The sequence below is a fragment of the Anolis sagrei genome, chromosome 1, assembly GCF_037176765.1.
Source record: "Anolis sagrei isolate rAnoSag1 chromosome 1, rAnoSag1.mat, whole genome shotgun sequence".
Taxonomy (NCBI): Eukaryota; Metazoa; Chordata; class Lepidosauria; order Squamata; family Dactyloidae; genus Anolis; species Anolis sagrei.
Genome location: NC_090021.1, coordinates 198,295,181 through 198,320,391, shown reverse-complemented (window position 1 = coordinate 198,320,391; position 25,211 = coordinate 198,295,181). Strand labels below are relative to the sequence as shown.

The 25,211-nt window shown below is 37.5% G+C and overlaps 1 protein-coding gene across 3 annotated transcripts in view; it reads right to left on the bottom strand.

Moving 5' to 3' along the window:
- Nucleotides 1–25,211, bottom strand: part of FIGN (fidgetin, microtubule severing factor) — a 152,739-nt gene that overhangs the window by 31,342 nt on the left and 96,186 nt on the right. The gene's annotated exons all lie outside the window — the stretch shown is intronic.

Here is a 25,211-nt window from a genome sequence, read left to right as displayed (position 1 = left end):
CCTGTAGTCCATGAACCACCAGTGGTCCACAAGAATGAAAACATGGTCTGCTGTCTCACCATTACTCCATCATTGTGTTGAAACCACGTGGCAACAAGAGTGACTGATCTTGTGAAGCCCTCTTATAGTGCAGAGGCAAAAGGATGTTGGGAGGGGAGAGGCTGACTACCCATGAAAGATTATTGTTTTCTGTTGGTGGGCAGATGGCGGCTACTGGATGGCATATGTTCAGAAACTAGAACTGATATGGTCTATCCAATGCAATTTTCTGAGTTAGCACCCCAAATAATCAAACCAAATCTAAAGTTTACCAAAAACTGATTCATAACCCTTTTGATCCTAATGTTGGAGAGTGATCCTTGATGCAAGGAAGTCTTAATCATTTTCCTGACCCACTCCACCAGCCCCCCTCTGACCTGTTCTGCTTTAAGAGCCAGAAATACCAGTATTTCAATGAGAAATGTGGGCCTATTTTAGGATTATTGTTGTTGTCTGCCTTCAGGTTGTTTCAAACTTATGGTAACCCTTAGTCTAACGCTTAGGATGGGTTTTGGGTAAATAACTGGAGGGCCACATCCGGCTCGCTGGTCTTAGTTTGGGAACCCCTTGTCTAAATACTACAAATATTTTCACGATTGGTTGCCTCATTGTGCTGCCTAATTCTTAATCATATGAGCATTATGTTTAGTATGAGAAATAATGAGTCAAATAAAACACTTCAGTGTAATTCATTTCCTTAAGCGGGCTACTTATAATACCCTTATAGGAATGTTTTTTCACCTACACAAGAAAAGGGTGTTTTTGCTGTTTTACTTCTCTAAGATTTTTCTATTTGAAACATTTGAGTCCTCCAAACACGCTGATTTTGTCAGTGGCTAAATGGTTTTACATCGAACATTGCATGAAAGAATACATTGAATGAAAAAGCTTAATTAGGACAGTGGTGGGAGGTTTTTAGGGTAGCATAGTGTAAGTATTATGCATTATCTATTTTATCTTATTCATGTATGATGCCCTTTTTGTTTGCTATGTTTTGATTAATTTTTGTAATTGGTTATTTTTGGTCATGTATTTAATTTGAAACATTTATTTGTTTTATTACGTATTTTGTGATTTTATATTGTTGTGAGCCGCTCCAAGTCCCTGCAGGAAGAGGAAGCAGGATATAAATAAAGCTATTGTTGTTGTTGTTTTGTTGTTGTTGTTATTATTATTATTAACCTTTGATCCTCATGTTTTTTATATTACTGTTATAAAGCAGCAACTGGATCTTTCTCTCCCCCTCACCCCCATATATGATAGGCATGAAGACAGACAAAGGGATTTCTTATTCATTATAAATCTATGAAGGCCAGGTACTATAAAAAAGTAAACATATAATGTTGATAATAAACCCAGTATACAATACAATATACATCAGTAATACTAAGAAATAATGTGAAAAAAAATCCAATTTCTGCAGTAAAGTTAGCAGAATAAAATCCCCCACAATCATAAACAGCCCTCCCCCAGAAAAGGACTGTTGTAGATGTCAGCTGAAAGAATTTTATTTTGAATAGGTTTCTTTGCAAAGGGAAGATGAAACCACAAAAAGGTACAAGGCTGGGCTCTACATGATACGAACCCTACCATCCAATTCAGTGAAGGAATTGGAGTAGGCTATGGGATTCCCTCAAACAGCATCATATAATCTACCAGATGCAGCTGTCCTCTATATCTGTATTATAGGATCTTTTTTTCCTTTCTTTCTATTTGTATCACCTTGATTGCCCTCTATCTCAAAGTTGCACCAAAGCAGAGCAAGTGAGATTGGAGAGAAAAGAAAAAAAGGAACCACTATAAAATTGAATGGGGAAGAATCTGAAAAAAGAAAAAGACCACACAAGCAAGAATAAATTTCTATTTTATATGTAATATAGAAAATACACAGGTATTACAGTATCTGACTCGTAATATACATTCATACACACGTACTCTAACACACATATATATTCAGAGTCAGACTGTGCCATATTTGCTTTAGAGTTCCATACTACAAGCAAAAGTTGTATAAATGGACTTGGAAAAGGAATCATGTTTGCAGTATATGGGAAATTGAAAAAAAAGATGAAGGAGGACTTTCATTGAATATGTGACTTTTCACTGATTTACCACTCCTTAGCAATCCAGATCTTTAACTTCAAGATTGCTTGGGATTAGCTGCTTCCCACGCATATATGTGGCCAATTTTTTGGAGGACAGGCAAAAACAACTTCCATGGGCTCCTCTTTTTTTATCTTTTACCATATTGTCCAACAAAGCAGAGGTATTTGTGGCTCAGCATCACCAGGATGTGGGGAAGATTTAAAAATGTATTAATGAGGAAGAACAAAAAAGCTAGGGCAGACTGCAGAAGTTTGCTTTTGCCTCAGCCTGTTGGGAAATGAAAGATATTGCCTCCCCCTGCCTTCTCCCCCATGCTGAGTAACTGAGTACAAATAGCAAAAATAAAATAAAAAATAAGATGAGGCAGAGGGGCAAATAGAGAGGAGGAAAGAGAAACCGGGACATTTTAAAAGTAAATGAGAAAGTGGAGCAATACTTTCTCATTGACTTTTAATCTGGATTAAATTTTAATCACGATTAATCTGGACCCTGTCAAACCGAGATACTTGGATGGGAAGGCATGCTACTGTAACTGTTCTTCATTGTCTTCATTGCTGCCACCCATAGAGTGCCAGGTAGAACATCAATAAGAAGGCAATGTTTTGGACAAGACCCAAAGATAGCTAAATAAGTAGTTTGCAAGAGTGACGACAAGGAAGATAACAGTGTGGCTCGAGGGTAATATCTTTATTGGACCTCAACATCATTTTAAAAGATGGGAATGCAAATGATTTTTGGAGTATCATATACTTGGCAGCTTTCAGTATTTAGTAGTCACCTAAAACTTAGTTTTTGTTATATTTCAACTCATTGCTACTAATAAATTTTGCTGCCACCAAATCTAAAATACCGTATATACTTGAGTATAAGCCAACCCAAATATAAGCCAAGGCATGTAATTTTACCACCAAAAACTGGGAAAACATATTGACTTGAATATAAGTCAAGGGTGGAAAATGCAGCAGCTACTGGTAAATTTCAAAATAAAAAAATAGATACCAATAAAATTACATTAATTGGGGTAGGTTAAACATTTTTGAATATTTACATAAAACTGTAATTGAAGATAAGACTGTCCAACTCTGATTAAACCATTATTCTAACTTTCTTCAACGTAAATGTGCTTATGTATCCTTCCAATAATAATAAAGCGTAAAATAATAAATGTAATAATAACAATAATAATAAATAGAGTAAAATAATAAATGTCATAATAAGAGTAAAATACATGTAATAATAACAATAATAGAGTAAAATAATAAATGTAATAAAAATAATAGAGTAATGCGAATGTAATAATAATAATCATCATAAATAAAGTAAAATAATATATGTAATGATAATAATAATAAACCAGTAAAATAATAAATAACCTTTACTCAAGTATAAGCCAAGGGGAACCTTTTCAGCCCAAAAAAGGGCTGAAAACTCAGCTTATACTCGAGTATATACTGTAATTCATTGTACTTTTCTTTTGAAATGGACTGATTTCCATTACATGACATTTGTCTTTCTGGATGAAGATCCCCACACAGAAAAAGACAGAAGTACCTTTATTTTCCATCCAGAAAACATAATGAGAACCAGGGCCATCATTTCTTGTTCAGAGAATTTTATAGCGAGGAAGAAACAGCTCTGGCCTTGGCCAATATAGATGTCTGTTTGTCTGATCATTCCAGTTTTGCAATAAAATGTGGGCGTTTTGTTTAAGTGGCAGAGCCTAAACTTCACTAAGTAGATAGTAGTTTTCTTCAGAATATTTTATTTTGAGAAGAGTGACTGCTGTCAGGTTAACCATCTGCCATTGTTATGTCTTGGAAAAGCTGCTTCTTTGACTTAAGGAAAAGCTTCTATAGGTGATGGAAACTGTTGTGACAACTTAGGACTGACTTTTTAAAAAAAGCATATGATTTTTATTTTTTGCATTTTTGTATTTAAGCATCACATATTTATGGGGACGGAGGGACTCTGCAATTCAAAATTTATATTGTGCAGATCTTAGGCATTTGTTCAGGATGAAGTTGCCTTGCAAACAGGCCTTTTCCATTCTGATAAATCTTAATAACATTTGTAATGTTACTATTTACAGAAAAGAAAAAGAAAACAAAGCTCCTAAAGAATAGCCATTTGCAGAAGGATAAAAAGAGAAAGCTTACTGAACAGAAAGGTATGTGATAGAACAAATGGTTGGAGGGCATGGGCTGATATTTAAAGAGGTAAGGTTGCACCAAGGTAGCTTTGATGGGCTACTTTATGTTGAGGATAACTAGTTATGACATTTCTTTTAAAAGGTCTGGATTGCTAAGGAGAGGGAATGCCCTAAATGCATGGATGAGAACTGCTGCTGAGCATGACTGCTTTTTTCTTTCTTTCTTTTTTAATATTTTGACTAGTTCTGAGGGAAAGACAGTCATTGCTAGAAATGTTTTTTCAATAAATCTCTAGCGAGCACGGAGCACTTCTAAGATCAGTTACAAAGCATACTCTTAAAATGATTAAACTGTCTCTCGCCATGCTTTCAGTGATATACTGCCCAGCATGACTTAGTACCCCACAAATGAAGAAGTTTAAATGGAAGATAATAGCAAAGAATCAGCTCTGGGTTGTTACAAATGACACCTTCACCTTCATTACAAGGGTGGCTTCTAGTGAGCACCCATTTCCTCCAGATAATGGTAGATATGATTACACATTCTTTTAGGACTTGACAAGCTTCCCAGTTTCCAAAAGACTATGAAGCTGACTCCAGAGTAAACTATAAAAATATCCAGTCATTATTTTATTTTACAAAGGTAGATATACTTAATATGCTTTTTATCTGAGTGTTTAGAAGTGGGGAATAAAAAGAGAGATGAGAAATTGCCTATTTTTTTTTAATTTGGTCATGTACTTCTTCTTAAAAGTAGCCACACACTAGCAATAAAGCCGGTCCTCCACGTTTGTGGTTTGACTTTTACATATTTGATTATTCACATATTTGATTAAAATGTTAATTCTAGGAATCTCTAGCTCTCCACTGTGAGGTCAATTTCCTCCAAGTGTTGACCACAGAGACATGCTGGAGGATTTAGAGACACAGCTAGCACAGCAGGTTAAACTGCCAGCTATGGAAGAACCTGCTGACGGGAAGGTTGGCAGTTCAAGCATAGGTCGGGGTGAGCTCCCACCGTCAGCCCAGCTTCTGCTTACCTAGCAGTTTGAAAACAACAATGTAAGTAGATGAATAGATACTGCTTTGATGTCTAGATAACAGGTGCCCTGAAAACATGCCGGCAAAATCTGACCAGGAAGGCGTCCATGGACAACAGGATCCTCGGAGTGGAAAATGAAACAATAGCACCTCCCCATGGCTGAGTTGAGCATAGCCGGATGCCAAAGATGAAAAGAGGGTAGCCTTGCCTCTGTTTATGTACTGTCTGTCTTTGTCAGTTGTATAATAGCACTGAATGTTTGCCATATATGTACCTGTAATCCGCTCTGAGTCCCCTCGGGGAGATAAAGCGGAATATAAATAAAGTATATTATTATAGAGAAAACCTCTCTAGATAACTTTAAGTCTTTCAGTGTATTGCTGTGGTCAGCTTCTAGTGGAAGTTGACCATTGGGTTGTGCTGGAAGACATAGAAATTTATAGAGATGTGTTTTCTCAGATAAAAATATAGTAATTTTTAATTTATGGTTTTTCACTTTCGTGTAGGGTCCTGTGCCCCCAATCCCAGTTAATATGAAGGCTGGCAGTAGTTTTTTGGGGAAGAGCCCCTATTGCCAGGATAGAGATCCTGTGGCCCTCTTCAAGTGTTGTTGAGACAACCAGCAAGTATTGAGAGAAAAGGAGAATTGTAGTTCAGTAGACGACCCCCCCCCCCATTTCCACTGTTTCAAGTGCCCTGCAAAAACAAATAAAGTTGGTCCCTCAAATGAGCCATAGGGATGTGCCTTCTGAAGCTTGCTAACACTAATCATACAGACCACAACATCATAGCTGCCACTTGGGCAGATTTCCTAAAGCAATTAATGGAATCTTTCCCTATTCCTTTTAAAATTCCAGGATGCAAATATTAAACTACACAAAGCTCTATAAATAGACTAGGCATAACTTGAAAAGATAAGCTCAAAGTTCCATTTAAAAAGTGCTTTCAGTGGAGCCCTAATTGTCTCCCCGCTCCCATCAATTTTTTTCTTGAACCCACAAAATAGATATGGCTCATTGAGTTTCAGATGAGAGAGTAAGGCAGGTTATACTCTTAAGCGTTTTTGGCAATAAATTAAGTTAAAATAAGTAAGACTTACTTCCCAAGTATGTTGTTAGGGGCATGGTATGTCTCTATTTTGTACAAAACAGAACATGATCGTCATTATTATATGGCTGAAAGGATGTTTTGGGCTCAACTCTGCTGCAGGAATGCTATCCCAGTGCCTACAGCTGATGCCTTCTTGTTCACATCCTTTAAGTTACTTTCACAAAAGGCCCCCTTGACAATTTTCACACTTCCACAAACAGATTTGCCTAGATAGTCTCCTGCAACAAAGGAAATCAAATTGAAATAAAGAATCATCCCCAGTGTTGACTGCAGGCATTTAAGATTTAATGGCAGCCCACGTCTTCTCAGTGCCTCTCACAGAGAAGAGATAATGTGTGTGAAGAGAGACAAAATTGTAGGTTTAGTCATGTCAAAACGTGATATATGCCAAAATAGAGATCTGAGGTGTCAGCAATAGCAAAATAAGTGACAAGTGTTAAACTACCCCAACAGAAGTAAATTCTGTAATTATTTACCTCTCTGTAGCTATATCAGTGTGTGCTAATCTGTTGCGCACACCCATAGTTAAAAGCATGCCAGACACTCATATAAAAATCTCTTCCCTTTCTCTCTCTCTCTCTCTCTCTCTCTTTCTATATATATATATATATATATATATATATATATATATATATATATTCAGGCATATGCTAATAGTGACTTGTCATTCATTGAGAGATGACTTCTGGCCGGAGGGGAAATGAATAATAAGACTGAAGTGCCACATACTGCAATGCAAGTAAACAAAGCCCCAGCAGTGAGGGCATTGGCTCAATGTGCTGGGAGCTCCAAGACACCATCATCTGCAAATGGACAACTTTAATTCGATTCCTGGCACTGTTGGCCATGCTGAGAATTCTCTCTCTTCTCAATAGGGGTTTGCTCTTTTAAGCACTGCTCCCTGAAGGGAAGGAAAAACCAGAGAAAGGATTTCCAATGACCCAGCACAGATGAATGGATGTGTCAATGGTGAATATTGGTTAAGCTTTGAAATAGGGAATCCTGCAGTGGTCTCTTGGCTTCATCCCCCCACCAGTGACTGCCACTGTGGACTTCAAATGTTGTAGCAGCCTTTAGGGGACAGGCCATAAATGAAAAACATCAATAAAATGGTTTCATTAAAAAGAAAAAGAAGAAATAATAAGGGCATTTCCCCGACTTCATATTTTTGAACATTTCCCTAGATAATTTGATAAGAGATGTTCATCTTAAGTGTAGTCTAGGTATTCTTATAATTTATATGAGGCTCAATGGCTCTTACCTAGTCTGTCTACCTAATTGCTAATGAAGCAATTTAATGCACCCCCCCCCTTTTTTGTAGCCTTACTGTAATTCTAGGCATGCAGTTGCTTAGCTGCATTTTCTCCCAGAGTCTCCTTTATTTCTCTTCTTATTAGCTTATCTAAAATACAAAAAGCAATGCAAGGAGTGGTGCTTTCCCATTATTCCAGACTAGCTCATCTTGCAATTGGAAAACACACAAAATATGCTTTTTTCCCAGCATGTTTCATGGTTAGCTTTTCTCCAGTTATCAATCAATCATTCAGTGGCACAATATAATTTCCTAATCATACTAATATTCATGCTTTTATCACTATGAAACCCAGAGCACACACAATTCAATAAGACAGAAGTCTAATTATTTTAAATATGGTATCGTACAGCACTTCTCTAAGGCCATTTATTTTATGAGATTTTCTCCCCTTTTAAAAAATTATTCTGTAGAGATAAAAAAAATAATAAACATGATCATAACCCTCCAAGTAAATAGTGTTTGCTCTTTCCATTCTCTGTAATGACAGCATTTTTGCCTGTTTTCATACCAATTTAGATTTCTCCCAATTTCTAGTCAGAACAGTTCAATTACATGAGCGGCCAGAAACTAAACAGCCATTGTAGTTGCAGCAAAAACCATCTAGAAACCTTTGCTTCCTGAAGTGTTTATGTGCTAAATAACTTCATTCATTACAAAGGAGGGTCGCTTGCATTTCTTCTATCTATGTTATGTGTATAGTGGGAACTATGCATCAACATAACAGCAAGATCTGTACATTTTAGAGCCTTATGCTTAGAGATTATCTCACCCTTCTTTGTCTGCAGTTACATTATGCATGTTCAGTACCAAAATGAAAGAACACCATGAGAGCTCTGCTGAAAGACGAAGTCGCACATATGCAATATTTATGTATTCATTGTTACACTTACACCACACTGTTCCTTCAGTGAGCTCAAGGTGATGTTCATCACCCCTTTATCCATGAAACTATCCCATGAGATTACTTAGGCTGAGAATGTGTGATTGGCTAAGGTCGCAATTTGAGGTTCACAGCTTATGGGGCACTTGCTCCTGGCTCTCCAGAACCTACCACTACACAGCTCACTGGTCCTGGCACTCTGTGAATCTTTTGTGCTATATAACTATACCATCAATGAAAAAGAATGGTTGGAGAATATTCAGAGGGCACCGAGTCTTGGATTCAATCGCAACACTAGCACAATGAAATTGTTTATATCGTTGTTAGGATGCTATAATCCAATCTCGTATAAACTGGCATGCTATAATGAACAGTTTAAGTAATTTTCACTATAAAATATTGATATTTTTGTAATTTACCAAAGAAAAAGCAGTTTTGTGCATACAAAAAAATCATTTGCCTTGTTTTATGGGAGGGCGGTTTGAGAATAATGATGCATCTGTTTCTGAAGAATAAAGGTTTTGAAGACCAGGCATGTAAATAATATTTCTATGTTGTCTTATGTAAAAAAAAATCAACAGTCACAAGATTTGTTTGCACTTCTGATCCCGCTCCCCCACCCCTGCAAAAATTGTGTACAAGAAAACCTTGAGTTTTGTGAAGAAAGTCTTTGCATTCTCTGTAATTTGGTGGGGGTAGCATTTTTGGGCAAAATAAAGTGAACACTGCATATAGAACAATAGTTTTTGCACAAACTTTTTTTGTAAAAAAAAAAAAAAAACCTCCAGAAGTACAACAGATTATTTTAAAATGTGTAAAACCGATAATCTTCCCCATTAGAGCAAAATATTCTTGAAACAGACCTTTTTTGGATGCAAAAATGAAATAAGGAAAGATTTATGTTCTCAGAGAAGAAGAAAATTGATTTCCTATTTAGAAGTCTAACATATTTATTGTACTATAGAAAAATATAGTTCTAATGTACAAATACAGTTCTACAGCTTATACATATTCAGTTGTTTTGATATAAATTGAAATATGCTCCTGAGGGTTCAATGGCCATTTTTACTCTGATCCCGACCACAGCAGCTACTCTGAAACATTTAAATACTCATCCCCCCCCCCCCCCCCGCCACCCCGCTCATAAAAATTGGCCTATAAAATGTAAAGTTGCATCTCTAGGAGCTGCTGTGGATGGTAGAGTTTGCCATTAAATGTAGTCCACCTACCAACCTATTATAGATTTTTTCTGTCTCCCAGAAACAGAAAATGACCACATGGTTTATTTTTTTACAAAGCTTTTATCCTGAAGCAAGCAAGAAATATCTACATCAACTTTCCCCAATCTGTATTTAAATAGAATATTGTGTCCCTAGAGACTCTTCTGTGCCATTTGAGAAACCAAATATTGTGGGGAAGGAGGGGGATTCCAGAAGGGTTTAATACTGTGATGGAGGAGGGTAGCACATGCAGCCTTTACTTTGCTTTATTGTTGTTATTAACTGTCATCAAGTTGACTTTGACTGATGGCAAACCTACAAATGGGAGACTTCCACTCTATCATCAACACCCCTGCTCCAATCTTGCAGACTTGGAGCTGTGGCTTTCCTGATTGAGTCCTTTACAATCATTATTGTTCTTGCTAGTGAGTCATGTCTTCACATGTTGTGTCCAAAGTACAGCAGTCTCAGTGGAATCATCTTGTCTTCTCGGGTGGGTTCAAGCCTGGCTTCATCTACAATCCATTCATTTTATCTTTTTAGCACTCTACGTTATCCCTAGAACTCTTTTCTAGCACAACATCTCAAATGAATTCAAATGAAACTGTGACTTCGGGCCCATGTAAGTAACTGTTCTGCTTCTATTATTATTTACACCACCATGCTGCTTTTCCTGAGCTCAGGCAGTCTGGTGACAGGGAGTGATACCATCATTCTGGCCCTTTGTAGTCCCCACCAGGTGCAAAAATGGTGCTAGTCATCACTAGATGACTATAGTGATGATATCCAGAGCAACGAGGCAATTGGAGAAGGGAGGGAGGAGATGAGGGAGTGATGTCTCTTCCCCCCTCTCCGCTCTATTGCATGCTTTCATTGTGTTATGTATAGTTGTTACAGGTGCCAAGCAGTGACTAGCACCTTTTTCGTGCCCACTGGGTACCATAAAAGTGACAACAGGGGCAAGGTAAGAGTAGAAGTCCAGAAACACAATTTGGCTGTGCAGCTGCCATCCAGTTCCCAAGCCAACACAAGGGTATGCAGTGCGGACTCCAGTGATGCTGATTCAGAGCACCTGACTTTAGAACAACATCAGCATTTCTGGCAATGAAGATGCCCCCTCATATGAGACCCTTTCAGGAGTACGCAGTTCCAGTACTGCAGAAAGATACTGCTATTGTTGGGTTGCTTACTGTGATTTAACTAAAAGATCACTGATATATATTTTTTCTTTTCATCACAAATTAATTAAAGTACATTTACACATATTGGGGATTATCATGTTTCACAGTATCCTGGCTCCAATGCCTCACTTTTTAGGAACTTATCAGAGCCTGGTATTAGCAGGCTGGCTAATCAATGCTTTTCTGAGTAGCTCTTCTTATAGGAGCATCTTTGAGTTGTCACCTCTGGCATGCTGCTAAATGAGATGAATGACTCACTCTGCATAGTGGGTGGGGTAGCTCTTGTGAGGAAGAAAATAAAGATTAGAAGAAAGGAATTCAAGAGTTTCTCATAGACATCAACTCCACTTTTTTCCATTTCACTGCTCAACAGATTTTTAACTTTGCTTCATTTTATACCACCTCACTGCCTAGTCCTAGACCATAGTAAATTCTATACCATAGTTTTATCTAAATTTTGCTGGTGTGATACAGATCCCCGCTTTCCTAAAAAGATCTCCAACATTAATGAGTTGGAGTCGCCAACTGGCTGAGAAAGGTGGTATACAAATACAGTAAATAAATAAATAAATAAATGCACCAAATGCCCGAGTCCCTTCAAGCCACTCCGAGTCCCTTCAACAAGAGCCAGCATAGTGTAGCAGTCTGAGCATTGGACTAGGACTAGGACTCCAAGGATCAGGATTTGAATCCCCACTCTGCCATGGAATATGTGTGTGTGTGTGTGTGTGTGTGTTCATTGAATGATTTGTGAACTGTCTCACACTCTGTCAGCCTCAGAGGATGACAAAGGCATCCCCCCCCCCCCCCGAACATATCTTGCCAAGAAAATGCTGTGACTTAGGGTTTCCATTTCAGAAACAACTTCAATGCACATAATAACAAAAACGTTGGGGATTTTTCAGACTTTTTCTGTGGGTGGAGCAATTTGGCTGCATAAATATTGATGGTCCAAGAATGATTCCACAGTCAACACACACAATAACCTAGAAATAGTATACTATCATCTCAAGTTTCTTTCTAGAATCAGAACTGGTTTCTGAAAGATCTGTTTCAAAGAGCTGAGGGCTTTGTACAGGTTGAAGCAAGTTTCGTTTTCTGCATGTGTACTTACTACTTGATTTGGTGTTTATTCTTAAGCACCTATCAGTTTCTTTCATATGCTGCAGAAGATAAATGTGTCTGAAGCAGGTCAGAGATCTGCAATTGGTAGAAGTTTATGTTCAGAGTACAGAGAGCCTTATATAATTACTAGAATTCATGCTTTCATTTATTTAAATTTTTTTGCATTCATGCATATTCTTCCTCTCCTTCCCTCCCTCCCTTTCTCTATATATTTCCAGCAGTCCCTGGATTACAAATATCCGACTTACAAACAACTCGTAGTTAAGAGTACAGGTGGTACAAGAGGACGTGGGACAAATCTATCCTCAGAAGGGAGATTCACACCTGAAAGAGCTATCATGGGGAAAAGCTGTCTCTGCTGAAGCTTTATCAACAAGCCAAAATTTTCAAAATCCAATTATCACAGGGACTGAAAATGAGACGAAATCTTCTGAAAAAGGCACAGACAACACAACAAAAATCACAGAGGTATTAACTCTTTCCTAGGTTATCCAAAGCTTAGATAGATAGATAGATAGATAGATAGATAGATAGATAGATAAATAGATAGATTTTAGCTAGATTTACAATTTAAAATGTACTTGCTCTGACCTACAGGTAGACTTTCCTTGGAAGCTGTTTCACAATTTGCTCAGAACAATGGAAGTGCCCTGCCTTTTTTCACCCGTCTATCAGTTGAATGAAATTGCAGGCCAGACTTATATGGAGAAAGGCATTTATTGAAATACCTTGATCCCATGTTGTTTAATGAAACCCAGCACTTAAATTAAGCAACTGGTGAAGGCAGTAAAAAGCATTTGAAATACATTCCAATTGACTGGTTCCAGTTATAATGCAAGCAGTCATATGTTGAATGAGCTGAAACTTCTGCACTATCTTCAGCAAATATCTTCATTTAACCCCTCTACTATATAGACTATAATGGTTCAGTAGATTCAACGAATCTGCTATTTTATGAAGTTGGTGGTAACGTAAGTGAGCTCTGCCTGGACCCAAACACATATCTCTTTGACTTATACTGTGTAAATCTAGATGAACTAAACATAATTGGGTTAAATCACATCTTGCTTATATGTGACGTAGGCACAGAAAATGAAACTTTTAAAAGGTAATGCTGGTAAACCCTACGATAAAAAAAAATCATAAATAAGGTCATGTGCAGCATACTTCAAAAGTGTGAAAGTACTTAATTCAATGTTATGAAACAGAAACATATGCACCGATGATTTCTATCTTCTGATTTCCTAGTATTTTCCATTTTTTCTTTGGAAAAGTTGAAAAGCAGAGGGTTCTGAACAAAATAAGCTGTACCCTCAGACTCCCACATCTCAACTAAGCCATCAATCTTGGATCAGTCTGAGTAACTGGGAAAACAAAGCACTTCCTCAAAAAGCTAAAATCGAAATGTGATAAATTAATTAAAAACAATCTACTTGGATTTTCTATAAACTTCAAATCAAAGGGATTTAATTTTAAATAGGTGAACTCTTAATTAGTAGCCAGTAAAGACGACTGGCAAAACTATCTCTGAATATTCCTTGCCTTGAAAAAAATGAAATTCATGTCACCAGAAGTTGACAGGCAATAAAAGAACATACATACACAATAATTACTTCATTTGTAAAGTTGCACTGAATATGGATCATCCTATGCCAGGTACAGCCTCATGCAGATTCTACAAGTTCAGATTGATCAGCCTGGGAGTTGTGCAATGTTTGGTAAGGAAGTCCCCCCATTTCTTTCAATGCAGCAAGGTCTTTCTGTCCCCATAAAGTGGCTGCTTGAAGTATGGATCAGGGAAACTGTATAGTCAAACAAAAATATTGAAATTCCTGACATGAATATTAAGTTCTATACTCTACAAGAGGGTGGAGACAGTGGACATAAAATAGAAAGACCTGATGATGACCATAAAGTCTGAATGGGTTCAGTGTGGAGAGTTTTCTTTTGAGGCCCTTCCTCTTCTACCTTTCTTATGTGACACCTTTCCAAAGCCATGTCTTCATATGGCAGGAAAAGCAGTTGCCCACACTTTAGACAGAACTGGAGCTTAAGAGGGCATTCTCCAATCGTCTTCCTCTCTGTAGCGAATAATTTTGCAAAATTCAAATGAGACGGCTCCTATTTGTTTCCTACTTCTTCTTCAGGCTGCTTGACAGCCACTGCTTAAGTGTCACAAACGCTCAGTCATTAGCTGTAACAGTGCACAGATGGAATTGTATTTGCTCTGTCATTGGCATTCAATTAGGATGATGCCAGCTCTAAACATTAAGCCAGTTAAACTACGCTTTAGGCAAAGCACAGCCCACAATTTGAGCTTGTAAATTATCACTTGGAATCTTGATTGATCTGGGGTATAATGTAAGGCACGGTTTATATTTGTATGTATAATTACATATATAAAAGGAACGGAGCCAGGACTTTATTATTCCCTGTGATAACAGTGTTGGAAAGAAACCCAGAATTGGCATACAAATTGAAAAATAGTCTGTTTTTAACAGGATACAGGTTTAGTATGAACTCACCTGCTGAGAGAAACAACAGACCGGAAACTATCAATAAGTTCTGTTTACAGTGAAAAGCGCGGGGGGGGGGGGGGGTTACTCCTTGAATTGAGATGTGTCTTTATTTACATAGTGACAGCTCTCTACCAGGAGCAGTACACAAACTGGAACCCTAAATCCCATAAAGCCTTCTGCTCCCTCCTAGCTTTCTTCTGCCAGCTGGAGACATAGGGTGAATTTCCTGTAACTATAGACCTGCCTTCCTTAGTACCTTCCAGATTATTTTGATGTGGATAGCAGGAGTTATGCAACTGGGATTGTAGAAAGGTCCTATAGATACTGTATTTCTGTGTAAAGATAAAATAACAGATCATCTCCATTTTCAACCCCACCCCATTCCAGTTACTTAATTAGTGAAAAGTGTTAAGGTTTGAACATAAATTCACATTTAAATGAAGAATTACATATTGCATAGCTGAGCCCTATGAACACATGAAATCTGCTTAACAGAACAAAACTGGAGTAGAATATGCTGCTTTGGGGCATGGTGGAGTCTCCTTTTCTGGTGGTTCATAGGCAGAGGCTGGATGGCCATCTATTGAGGGTGCTTTGATCCTGCGTTCCTGCATGGCAGAAGGGGGTTGGATTGGATGGCACTTGAGGCCTCTTCCAACTCTGTGCCTCAAGTCACACACTTGATTAATGGAAAGGATCAACCAGTACATATACTTATGGAAATTCCAAGATCAGATATACAGGAATTCTAAAAGTATTTTGGGGAAATATAGTGCCATTTCCTCACTCATTTGAGCCCTACTGATCACTTCTATAAGTGAAACAACATGTATTGATTACTGGATACACAGGCATACTAATCATCCACATAACAATTATGACCAACCTTTGGTTATCTCCCAACACCTTGTATACAGCCATCTGGCCACCTGATAGACTGGTGAGATTCTTATAGGAGCTTAATTGATTGTTGGTCTCAGATGCCAGACATCTTTTTAAAATGACACACAGTGCAACTCAGAGATGGGCATGGCTTCTATGCATCACAACTCTTTAACTCAATTATGTGTAGAAAGAGAATTGGGTAAACATATTTTAAATTTTCAAATATACTATTTATTTATTGATTGATTGATTCTTATTTATGACATTTCTGCTCTGCCTTTCCCACCCTGGAGGGAACTCAAGGTGGCTTAACATATACTAGTGGTTCAATGCAACAACAAAGCAGGCAAGGTTCCCAATCCTAACAGGAAATTCCTCTGAAATATTAGAACCTGGAGTTGCTTATCACTGGAGACTAAAGTGACCTCTCTGACTGAAATACCTTTGGCAGATTACCCAAAGCTTTAATGCTTCCTGAATAAAGACAGTTCTGATAATTACCCCAGCTCTGTTTGAACTAATACAATGTATTATGCAGTTTGAAAACTGCATTTAATCCAAAATAGGACTGCCAGATTACCGGGTGAGGTGACCACATTATGGCTACATTTTGTCTGTGTACTCTTCAGTTTTTATTTTGCCTTTGATTCTATGTTCCATTTTAAATTAAATTGTTTTAATTTTTCTTTCTTTTAATCCAGAGAGAGGTGCCACAGATGTGTCCTGAATAAATAAATAAAATAATAGATAGGTTTCAGTTAAGGTTCAACAAAGTCACTCTTCTACTAAGATTGCACAATACCTGGGAATAATGCAGGAGGCCACTCAGATTGCTGAGTGACAGACTTGAAAACAGTCGCAGCACATTTTTATGGCATTCAGCCAATCTCTCTAGGAACACAATGACCTCAACTTTATTCAGAAAACTCAGTTTGAAAAAGACTCTATTCCCTAAAGCAATCCTCAGCACTCTTTAAAAAGCATGGGGAAATCAGATTAGAGTTAAACAGGTTATGTAGATGTTATGAGAATGTAACTTCTAAAAATAGCTTCATAAATCAATTCAAGTAAACTTCAAATAAAGATCTCACCTTCTGTTCGGTACAGCATTTGTGTGTTATATAATTCTGGTCTCAAATTATCAGATTAATATAGAAACCGTGTAAAAAGCCTTAGACATAAAAAGACTGTAGTGCCTTGAATGAATTTCTGTCTTGAAAGTTTATCCCATCCCATTACACACAATATCTGATAGAGCCATTACACTTACGCTGCATTCCAGAATGCCTCAGGGTAGATAAGAAGATAATAAATCATTTTAATAAATATGCACACCAAATACATTAATAAAAGCTATAATGAGAAGACAGATTTTGGTATTACTATACAATTCTTACTGCAATCTGACACATGTAAAAGACAAGAGCACCGATTTACATAAATGTGAAAAGGAGAAAACATCCGAAAGAATATAGGAACCCATAATGGAGTACATTTTTATGCTATAACATCCATAGTAAATTCTCCTTTAAGCAATAATAACATCCTATAAGATGTATTCTCACAATAGCACTAAAGTTCAAATGAAGCGATCAGGAATAACTTGCCTGAAGCCACCCAGCAAGCATGTTGAAGGGATGCATAGGGATTTGGACCTATGTCCCACACTGCTTGCATTGCCTTCATGCTGACCCTCATTGACACAGATCTACTGAAAGCCGGGCATAATCACAGATATGGAGCCAAGGTATACCTAAGAGAAAGCCCCATAAACTCACAGTTGCGACATATAATCAATGGCAGTGCTCTGGAAAAACAATATCCAGTATAACCTTGTTTATTTAAAATAACATCCAATTTACACATGGCATCCAAAGAGGATGGAGAATCCATTGGTATTTTAAAAAGAGAGGGAGTTCCATGCTGTTATCTCAAATGATTTAAGTCTTGAAAGCATCAGAACTGCAATGTACATTCATTCACTAGAGTACACATTGAACACATTCCTCCTAAGCATCACTGACTAAATGGCTCTGTTGAATTGCTTCTATAGCATAACAATTTATTGCTCTGAAAACTGAATGCAAATTATTCCTTTGCTAAAATATCATTTGCAGCAAAAAAAAAAAAAAGAGTAACAGGAGGATAAAGTGATTGCCAGACCAGCTTGTTGTTAATTTAATGTAATAAAGATGAATTGTCATAGGCAAATCTTATATTTTGAGATTCATTTGTTCACAGCTAAAGAGACTCTATATCCCAGAAATCTTAAGCTTGGTCATGGATAAAGGAAGGGCCCATATCAGGAGAAGTCTTCTGTTTATAATTTTCACTGATGTGTCAGAATATCTGCATTTTCCCTACTAGATTCTTTTAAATTACTGTGCATCAAACACTGAATGTATATGTAAGGGAAGTAGTGGTGCTCCAATTGCACTAATAGCAATACAGAACACATGCTAAAGAGATTAACAGAACTTGTAAGCATACCCCTTCTCAATTTTGTCTAGGTTTGCTGTAGGGGTCCAGAGCAAGAAGGTAGTCAGTGTTGTTGCCCTGTCTCCTAAATCTAGAAAATGTGATGGGGAAGACAGGACAGCGGTTGCCATTTGCCCATTTGTCTCATTCAGTGTTGGAAGGGAGGCTGCTAGCAATGCTGGAGTTCACTTATGACAATACCAAAGGAAACTGGAAAATTGCTTGCTTTTTTATCTGGTGCTCAGGAACTGTACCCTGGGATTTGCCGCAAAGTGCAGCAGCGGAATATTACTTCTACTGCTGTACAACCAAGGGATCAAAGATCCTACTTGGTTTTTAAGACCAAATAGCAGCCTCTATTGCTGTCTTCTATCTATTACAGATAAAAATGTCTTAGATATGGCTTTGGTGCTGAAAAATCTCAGTGAATGGAGTAGCAGGGAAAGCAAACGAAGAATAAAAGAGAATACTGAACTGGACAAGGTGGCATTGATGGACTCAACCATCAATGTGATCAAGCTTTCATTTAGCTATAGGAAGTGACATGGCCATCCCTTGGATTATGAAAGCAAATCCTTATAAAGGACAGAAGGGAGTCAAACCATTTTTTCTTTTGTTTCTTTTGAAATATAATCATCAATTATATTTCACCTCTTTCCCCTCACAGTGGCTAATTTGTATTTTCTAAAATTACAAGCCCCAGAACAGATCTCCAAGATGTATAGAAGACATGTAGATCATTGTGGTGACAAACCAAAATACCACTTTTCCCATGCTCATGTGGTACTTATTTTATGCCCACAAAGAATGGCTGAACAATTAAATCCAAAATAGGGGGTTTAGAGGGGACTCCTATTTGTACCATGCTCTTGTGAGCGATTAATTAAATGTAAGACTCAGGAAATCATTTGGGAGGAACATCATCAAAGCAAGGTTTATGGGAGAAACTAAGGAATGCAACAGCACATTATAGAGGACAAATTCAGAAGGATGCAGAAGAAGTTACTGCAGAATGCTGAAAATATTTGTTTTAGTGATACCCAGTCAGAGAAATTATAATAATCTCCTAAAGTGTCTCCTAAAAAATTAATTATTGGGGTTTGTTTACTAAGTACAAGGGAACTTCATGAACAGGTTTATACTTCACAACTCTATTCTCTCATATGGAGAAAACCAATGTTCAACTTCGGATGTTACTTTTCACTGGCTATTAATGCCTTTTATATACTTCTAAACCCTTGTGCCAGCTGAACTGCTGACCTGAAGTTTGGCGATTTGAATCCGCAAGGCAGGGCGAGCTCCCATCTGTCAGCTCCAGCTTCCCATGTAGGGACATGAGAGAAGCCTCCTACAGGATGGTAACACAACCAGGTGTTCCCTGGGCAACATCTCTGCTGACAGCCAATTCTCTCACACCAGAAGTGCCTTACAATTTCTCAAATCGCTTCTGAAATGATAAAAAAAAACTTCTACATAGATTTGAAGGTTCCCACATGATGTCACTCAATATGTTATCCCATACCCTTATATCATACCAAAAATACATTTATTTTATTTATATATGTCACATAAGCAAAATTTCCAAAGCAACTTACAAGGGGCAAAAAATACAACCCCAAATGTAACATTTCACTTAAATTTAACATCAACATTTCAAACACGAAAGTGTAAATATGCAAGCAAACCAAATGATCAATGCAAGGGCAAAACCTTAACTTAAAAAAATCCCTAACCAATAAGTATATATGTTTTTAGGAAAAAAAAATCTTACTCTTTGTCTGATGGGAATGACTAATCATATATCCTGAAGAGCGTTCCATAAATGACAGCCATTGGGATAGGCTCTATTGCTTATGCAATATTATATTTGTTAATAATGGATAAATCAGACAGGTCAATTCAAGACTAATGTTTGTGGAAGATTTGTATGAGTTACAGTTTCAAATCATTTAGTACTTCAAAGGCCAAAAGCAGCAGTTTGAATTGCGATGGAAGCACACCGGCAGCCAGAGCTGTTGGAACTAAACAGGCTGCGATGTCCTTTGCACACTTTGTCCTTTTCAGCATCCGAGATCATGCATTTTGTTCTAGCTGAAGAACCTAAACTATCTTCAAGGCAGTCCCACATATAGCAGTCTAGCCCCCGTGTAACCACCGGACGCACAGTCAGGCGTATCCAGATTAGGTTGCAGCTGATTCCCTAACATCAGCTCGAAAATAAATATATTTTGCTCTCTCTCATAAGGCTACAAGTAGTCACTAAATAGTTACTTAAATCAGTAATGGTTTGTCTATGACACTGGCAGCAGGCTGGCCAGGACAAGCCCAAGGGTTGGAAGCAGGGGTTATGTCTTGTTGTAGACTTGGCTCTGAAGTAGACTTACAGTGTCAGTGGCAGTCCCGAAACCCACAGAAGAGAAGCCTGCCACATTGGCAAAAGTCAAAAAAAGAACACGAGCCTGATAATGGGGTCTTGCCAGCTACCACTGCAGTAAAATGAAGGTGACTCCATTGCCTAGGTAGGAAAATGGCAGTTCCATGGCGCTGCCTCACAAAGGAACACCAAGAGAAAAGAAGAGGTCTGTCTTTTTTTTAACCACTACTCTGTAATGTTTTCATAATACATTACTGTACTGTACACAATACATTACATACTGTAGCTTCACTTCTGTGAGAAGGGTGACTAGGGGCCTTTTTGAATGCCTGGGTCTGAAAACAGCAGCTGTCCTCCGCAGTGCTGCTGTATTTCCCTCTCTACAGAATAATCCTTGATTTATCCACAGGTTCTATCAATAATCCATTGTTTTGGCTCAAATCAGCCCTCAAATTATAAATGAGGTTGACTTATACACAAGCACTCTGCAAAGCTGTGGTTCTCAACCTCCAGCTCCCCAGGTGTTTTGGCCTACAACTTCCAGAAATCCGAGCCACCTTACCAGCTGTTAGGATTTCTGAGAGTTGAAGGCCAAAACATCTGGAGACCCACAGGTTGAGAACCACAGCTGTAAAGTCTTCAAGTATTCTTAAGGAATTTTTCTCCTGAGAGATCCTCAGGCATGACTCCCTAAAAGTCATGGAGCCCTTGATGATATCAATAACACAGGCTGTGAGCGTCCAACCAGAGGAAGGAGACCTGTGAGGTTTTTTTAGGTTTCAAAATTCTCTCTTTCTATGTAATGCCTGCCACAACAGCAATGTTTGACATATTAATGCCATCATGAATACAGAAATGTATATGTATAAGATCATTAAGCTTCTTAGATTATAAACTTCTTAGTAGCAGCCAGGAAACACTGTTTACCATCTTAACTGCTGCAAACAAGTAAATAACACATCTTCCTGGTGGAATAGAATAAGATAATTATATCAATAATTTTCTCTGAGCACCACCAAATTCTTCAAAGCTCCAAGCAGAATGCAGTTCATTTCCAATTGTTTGAACCATGTCATTGATCTTTGTTCAGTAGTAACAATATTTATGTACTCGGACTGTTGAAACTGTATACCATTTTCATTAAAATCAATTTAGCGCCATTCTTAAATTTTAAGATGCATTTTTATATTAAAAAACATTCTTTATCAGCCTGATTTTACAATAATATTTTTTTCTGCATGAACTTCAGGGCTATGATAATGATCAAAATAGTTGCCACCGTCCTAGCAGCAATTATTGTCAGCATACCTCATGTTTGGCAGTTCAAGTTGCTTAAAACTTTGATAATGATTACTTGACTGCATTTAAATGAAGGTCGTTTATCCTCTCATTCCTTACACATATAGTGCCTTTCCAAACAATGTGCCTCAAGGCCCTTTTCAAAGAACGCTAATCAGTACACAAAATTATATTGAAGCAAATAACCTTGTCACAAATGCCATTACACAGTAAAAGCTAAATAAAAAAATAACGGTCTTTCCTCTCTATATTTAAAATGTATCTCCACTTAGTGTCAAGCATTTCAAGAATGGAGGAATGTAAGAGATTAGTAGATATTGTGCAGTATGTATTTGGCAAAAGATCAGAATTGGATCATAAAAAGAAAATGGGAAGCATTTGAGAAAAAACACAATATTTGATGGGCAAGCTTTGCCAGAAATGTCAGGATTACAGACTCTTTCTACAGTTTATACCCCGACAGGCTGCCCAGCCAACTGGGAAGTCTAACCTTATGATAATAAAAAAAACACACACATCCTGACTACCGTAAGGCTGGAGTATGGTAGCAATGCCCTCAACGTGACAGTATTACTTACTGAAAACTATAACCACTTCATTCAGCCCTCGACTTCAAAAGGTAAGATGCATTTCTTACCATGAATAAGGGTAATACCTTATCAGTACACACATGCAACCACCCCAGACTAGCTGCGACAAATGAATTTACTTCCACTACCAGTCTGTGAAGACTTCACAAAAGATGCCTGATAATGTCACTCCTATTGTGTGAGAGTTGGCTGGCTACTTACCAGTAGCCATGCTATTGGCTGCAAATGAAATAAATGTCCCTGCTCCCACAAAAGAGAGAGAGAAAGAGAGAGGCAATCAGGTGCTATCTGGTGGCGGTTTAGAGGAACATAGATAGTACATGATAAATAGGTCCGAAAACAGCTTTCTTCCAGAAATTCGACTCGTACAACAATGTCAAAAGTGTCTTTTTTAAAACAATGTTTTGATTACAAATTCCTTGATATAGTAGAGGCAGTAACTCCCATCTCCCTTCTGTTTTAATTATTATTTGGCCTCCTAAGTAACATAGTACACTAAATTATCAATGAATTCACATTCAAAGTGTGGATTCGATGGTCCAGAAGATTATGATTTACATACACAGCTAAATGGGTTTCAAAGCTCTTTGTAGTCCAGTGATGAATAATTCCTTTTCACAAACTTTATAATACATGTTCTTATTGTTCTTCTAGTTGTTGTTGTTAAATTGCTGCTTTAGTCTAATGATTAAGAAAATTAAATATGATCCCATTTTATCAATGATCTTGCAATCTATACTATGAGATTGATGAATAGCACACCTTTCAGTATGATTAGTATTGCACATCTCATTAATTTTCACAACCAGAATGGGAAAAGAATCTGCATATCTGAACACAAGATAGTTCATATAAACTATGAAAATCCTCTAATTCTGTGGGAAGATGACAAAAACAAACTTTTCCAGGGTCTCAGATTTCTCCATGCACAATGTTTAACATTCGGGGTTTATTTCTATACTGAATGATCTTTGTGATTTGAGGAGAATTTTTTTTAAATAAAGAATCAGGAGTTTATTTAAAAGTAACTAAATTGAGAAAGGGGGAGGTAAATATGATTTCAAAATAATCTGTTCACTGTAATGATAATTAACTAATTTGAAGTCTTGATGTTTTTATCATCCTTGTGGGAGGCTTCTCTCATGTCCCTGCATGAGGAGTTGGAGTTGATAGAAGGAGCTCATCCGCCTCTCCCCGGATTCAAACCTGCGACCTGTTGGTCTTCAGTCCTGCCGGCACAGGGCTTTAACTCACTCTGCCACTGGGGACTCCATCCTAACAGCTGATAAACTGGTTGGAATTTCTGAGAGTTGTAGGCCAAAACATCTGGGAACCCACAGGTTGAGAAACACTGGTCTACATGAATGTACAGACAGCTGTTAATTTCACCTATTCAAACTGTAATATCAGGCTATCATACACATTATGTCAGCCAGTAGCCTGATTATCCCGTATAACTACCTGTTTAAAACCCCACACATTTTAAAAAGTAAAAGTCAGTTTTAGCTCACCTTCTCAGATACTGTAATATCTTGTGGTGATTGGGAACAGAGGTACATTCTTCTCCTGCAGGCTTCACCTGTCACCAAATCTGATCCCATTCAGCACCAGATACATTATGTTTTATTTGTTCAAACTTGTTCATTTCCCATTTTAAAATATGGAATGTTTTGTTTCTCTGTGGATTTTTATTGATCTACATGTTTAGTGTTTTGTTAAATCTCTTACATGTTCGATTTTATTTAGTTTTACCACTTCAGAGCACACATTGAAAGCATCCTGGCTGAAAAGCAGCATATAAAATTATCTTATTTGGTTCAGTCATTTAATAGGTAACCATCCATTTTTCTTCTGCAGCCCATGGCTGCCTTAGTTTTGCAGTTGTTGCCATGTTTTCCTGGTAGTGCCATAAGCAAGAAAATTGCATATACAGCATTGCCAACATGACCATTTTCTACCACCACAAGCATTTACCCTAACAGAGCAGCTAATATGACAAGTGAACGAATCGTGGCTGCTTTGACATATTTTCTGATCTAACATTATAATTGCATTCTAGTAGCAGTCAGAATGCAGTGGCTACCGTATTAAAACTAGAAATGTATGGACCAGACATTCACATGGAGGAATATATTTTCAAGACATCCCAAATGCACTGAAGTGTTGCTGGAACTGGCTGGAAATACTGGGGCGATGTATCAAATTGACTCCCAAAATATAATTGGCACATGTATCTACAAGATTAAATCATTCTTCTACTCCTTTGGAATGATTACCATCTTTTAACCCAAATTCTATAAACGGTATTTCATATTTTCCCACTCTGCATCTTCTTGTATGTACATGCCTTCAAGTAATCTGTTAACATATAGAAACCCCATAAATTTCATAGGGTTTTATTAGGCAAGGAATACACATGCCCATTTCTTCCCCAGAATATGGTCTACAGCACTTGATATTAGCTAGTGCCTCCCCATCCAAATGCTAATCAGGGTTGACCCTGCTTAGCTTAAAATCAGTCTGTTGGTTCATTTAGCCATGTTTTCTGCAATAATTACATTTTTTTCTAAAACTGAAACTCTTTTAAAAGCAGGAACCCTTTCATATTATCAAATTCTATATGCTTTACTGCCTTCCACTCAGTTTTATCTTATATATAATCACTTTGAAATAAGGACAGTCTTCATCACTTAGCAAATAACGCCATTACCTTGTCAAACTCAACATTGGATTGAGGAAAGAGAAATTTCCACATATTGAAAGCACATTTAAAGATGGAATTGAGTTTCCTCTCCTCCCTTTTTGTTCTTGTGAATATCAAAACAGGAAGTGGTACTGCTATTCAATTTTACATAAGAATTTGGACAAGGAGGTGATATTTTGCACAAAGCTGCAGCTA